The following is a 4952-nucleotide window of genomic DNA, read 5'->3' as shown; positions in this document are numbered from 1 at the left end:
TTTAAGATGCTTCTCAAAATATCCCTCGTTGTGGCCAATTTTGGTGGTGTGTCACCCTAGAACCACTGTAAAGGGTTGCTGGTTTTTCGTACATTTACCACCCTTTTCCAACAAGGTTTTAATTCTTAATACCTCATTCTAATTGACCTTTGATCCACTACATTATAGGAAATTTTGATCTTATTCATTCAACAACTGAGATCTAACAAATTGGGAAGCGTAATTACGATTGTTTGCTAGTTAATGGTTAGTATTGATTCTATTGTTAAGGGATGTGTTGGCTGGATAAATTGGGGTTATTTTTTGGTGTTTGACTACTTATTTGTATTATTTTATTATGTTAGGTGCTGATTTGAACACCCCAAACCAATAATGAAGTCGTTTATCATCTGCACACATGTTTTGTATCGAATCAGCTTAGGTAATCTAGTCCATTTGAATATGAAAGTTGTTATAACACTTATTTGGTTAATACTTTGGAAAGTGTTTTAAGAATGGTTTTACAGCATCTTAACTTGATAAATGTTGTACTTTAACTTTGGTTTGATTCAGGTCTAAAGTGGGAATGGAGGATTTCACAAGTAATGTTGCAGTTGTGTGAAATTAAGGTGTGGGTTCTATCTAGTAAACTTGAGTGTTTAAATTATATTTCTAGCAGATAAATTAATGTTTAAGCCTACTTTTCGGTCTTAGTTAAATGGAAAAGTAAATGACTTTAAGGTGGCCGAATCAGGTACGTTTCAAGCCCTAATTAAATGGCATGTCTGGAAAATTAGGATGGTTGTTTGATTATTTGTAGGTGTGATATTTCTATGCAATGACATGGATGATTTTAATATAAAATGAATGATTATTGTATGCCTAGCATGTTAATGTGAAATCAATGATTGAGTGCATGAATTGTATGCTCAAGTGAAATGCTATGAAATGTACTATTTGAAAGCTTGCTATATGCACTAGAAAACTGCTCTTGTAGCATGTTAAATTGCCTTTGAAATAATTATGAAACTGAGGCATGTTACAATGTCATCAAATTCACTATGAAATGGAACATTTCATAAGTGTCACTACTAATTGGAAATGAATGATAATGAAGGCATGTAAATCATGCCAATAAAATGTAAATGTAAAGAAAACATGTTCATATTTGTATCTTAAATGTCACAATGCATATGCATGGGGTGGGATATTGTGGATAACAGAGGAGTTCCTTGGAGTAACAGTAACAGATTTAGTCCATATTAATGTTGTCAGCACACTGCACCTGGAGTAATGAGGAGATTGGAAATTATATCACATAATGAATGGCAGTTTGATATGCATTTACTGAACTGGTGGCTTGCCCACAAAATTGATAGCTTGTCTATATATTGATCGGCGGTATAACTGCATTTTTTATAATGGTGGTTTAACCACATCGAGCTCTACTCGCATTGTTCAGAGTTTGGAATATGGGTTCTAGGGAACTCGTGGTGTGTAGTGGATGGATGGGTAGGAACCTTTTTCCATTGTATCATGCTCGCATCATACTCATATAACATTAATTTATGCTATGTATTGTATTGTGTTGCATCGAATAGTTTTAAATTAATGATTGTTTCTTGTATGAATGTTTGTGTCCTTATACTATTATAGACTCACACTGAGCTAGTTTAGCTCACCTCATAGTTTCAAACTTCTAAAGTAATGCTCAAGACTAGGATTGGACCTAGCATACAGAATGTCACCTTGAACATCGAACTATTTTTAAATAATTATTTTTGTATAATTTCTTTATCGGGTATGGATTGTTAATTTTTAATATCTTGGGTTTGTGGCTTGATTATTTTTTATTTGTGGATTTTGTGCATGCATGGATCATAGAAACTTAATAATATGTAATTGCATGCTATTTGACTTAAGTAAAACTGACATTGTTAATCAATTTTCTACTGTGTTACAAATAAATCGTATTTGAAAAACAAATCAATAAAGCAACTAGATTTCCAAAAGGACGTGAATAATGGTTTTCCGCTACCTTTTCAAGATTTGAAATTTTGGTAAAACAAAATGTCAAATCAATTAGTCTTCCAAAATATGGCAACGATAATAAAATAGACTCTAAGTAAAGATGGCCTAATTAAATGAATTCTTTAACGTTATTTAATTTCAAGAGTGGTGACTTTTCTTAAGATAAACAAATTCGGGTTTTCGTAAGATTACCCAATAAACGAATTATTTATCTGACTTGGATCACCAATAATGGTTTTCTACAAAAACAATTTGTGTTAAGGATTTTCAAAGGTCAAATGGTCTTCTTAGCCATTTTGGTGGCTAATGTAGCCTTCTCAATCAGGCCAAAATGTCTAAGTCGGGTTAGGGAGGTTACACAACTATTATGTCAAATTGTTCTTTGCTCTCCTAATCTAGACATGCATAAAAGTGTTGTAATTGAATGACTGTATTAATTCCACCCCCATACCCTTCCATACAATTATCTTGAATCTATCCCATGCTTGATCAAGCATTTCAATGGGGCTTTGTTTGAATTGCAATAGCTCCTCATTTGTTTTTAGCATCACAGGCATGGGTATGATCCTTTGTAAGATCCATTGCACAAACTCTTCCCATGTTGTAATAGTTTCTAAAGGTAACGTTTCTAACCATTCTCATATCTAACCTCCAAGGGAAAAAGGAAACAACAGTAATTTGATTGCTTCTTCTGACACTCCAACAAATCCCACTGTGCTACATATTTGTCCAAACCCTCTAAAAAAAGCTAAGGGGTCCATGGTTGAATTGTTGTTAATGTTGATTACCATGTCAATAAGGATGGATTAATCTCAAATGGAATTCTATTCATTACTGGTCGGGAAATACTAGGCTTTAGCTAATTTGTTTCAAAAATAGTTCTACCCAACAGAGCTGCAATCATGTCCCTTCATTAAGTTTATTAAATTATACTAAAACAAAAAAAAAATAAGGTCATATCTACAATCTTTAAATTTCCTACTTATCATATTAATTGTAAAGATACTTTCTAGACATAATGTTGAAACCACCCTAACAATGACGCCAAAAACTTGATTGCCTATAAATGTGTTATCATTTATAGTATAACTATCAGACCAAAAATATATAATTAAATCAACAGTGTCCGCAAGTATACGAGTCAAATTGTAATATAGTATTTGTGTTACAGTGGAACATAGGGAAAGTATTCTGAGGATTATACATAAGGGAGAATGGATTTACTGTATCAGAAATCTCTTTACAATAATAAGTCTCAACAGTAGTTGTTAAATTGTATATTACGATAAAGTATAAAATAGATTAATATAGGAAATGAAATAAATAAAAACAAAACAAACGACTAAACTGATGAAACCAATCAGGAAGATTAAGTCATTTTAAGCTATAGTTAACTTCAGATTAGGGTTTTAGGGTTGATTCGGTACTAACCAGTCAGGAAGATTAACTTTTTTTAGGTTGTATTTAACTTCGGATTAAGGTTTTAGGGTGGATTAGGTACTAACTAACCTATTATTACCTCTCAAAAATTTGATACACGCTTATCTCCAACCTCACTTTCTCAACTAGCATAAATTATGATTTACTTGGCAAAACTTATCTTCTAACCTCGTTTAACCTATAATTACTTCCTAGGATTGTCAAGCCTAGGGTTTAAGAGCACACAATTTAGACCAACTAATCCTATCAAGAAACCTCAAATCCTCTATTAATCATGTCCCCATCCACTCATTAATCTTCCCTAAGGAATTTAGCCACTCATGGTATTAATGATCTTAATCTCAAGTGAAGTAAACATGTAAACAAACACGATTATATTGGAATAGAGAAGAGATTGGAATAATCCCAATTTGATGTCAATTAAGAACGTGGAGTAAATAATCTCTCAATTAGAATAACAAATCTTGTCACTTGCAAAAGAGAAATAACTAAATAACTTCGATTAAATAAAATAACTCTTATACCAAAACCGATTCCAAAAGAGAAGAACAAAGAGTTTATAGAAAAAAAAAAAAGAAAACTTACCTAAACTACCAAGGTTTTTGGATGCGTCTCAGATGACTTAGTTATATCAAACCCCTAAGGATTTTTTTATAAGAGTGTTGGCAGTCCGAATTAGGTCTTAGATATGTCCTAGGTCTTCGTATAAATTTTATTATGTAACACCCCTAACCCTCATCCATCGCCGGTATATGGTTACGAGGCATTACCGATCAACCACAAAATAAATCATACATTTGTAAAATCATCATTAAAAAAACCATTCATCTCAATCACTTTGTCCCTTATATGGTCCTACGAGACCTTAAAACAACCTTAGAAGTGGTTCGGGACTAAATCGATAACATTTGCAAACTTTGAGAAACTTAGAAAATTTTCAAACTTTTAAAGATCACACGCCCGTGTGAGTAGGCCGTGTGCCTCACATGGTTACCAGACACACTCGTTTCATAGACCGTGTAACACCCCACACCCGTATCCCATGCTGGTTCGGAATATGAGGCATTACCTAACTTAAACTTATGCATATAAATGTTTTCATAATACCGGAACATGGTTAAATTAAAATTTTTTCAATTTTATCTATAAACTCCTTAATAAAAACCTACTAAGCCCAAAACATCCATTGGAAACCATTCAGAAACAATCTGAGTCCTTTAAAGAACTTTGAAAATAAGTCTTAACACAGGGGCACATGCCCGTGTAGGAGGGGCAACACGCTCATGTGACATTTCAACATGGTCATGCTATTGGCCCGTGTGGCTCACACGGCCTAAGCAATACAGGGACACGCCCGTGTCATATACCCGTGTGGAATTAATTCTAAATGCACACCTACAGCGGTTTTCACACAGCCTGGAACACGCCCGTGTCTCAGGCCCGTGTGCAAAAACTTAGACATTCTATTTCTGATGTCAGCAATCCTTACGGGCCACACGGCC

The sequence above is a fragment of the Gossypium arboreum genome, chromosome 3 (genome assembly GCF_025698485.1).
Source record: "Gossypium arboreum isolate Shixiya-1 chromosome 3, ASM2569848v2, whole genome shotgun sequence".
NCBI classification, from domain to species: Eukaryota; Viridiplantae; Streptophyta; class Magnoliopsida; order Malvales; family Malvaceae; genus Gossypium; species Gossypium arboreum.
The sequence above is the reverse complement of the archived record's forward strand: the minus strand, read 5'-3'. Positions refer to the sequence as shown.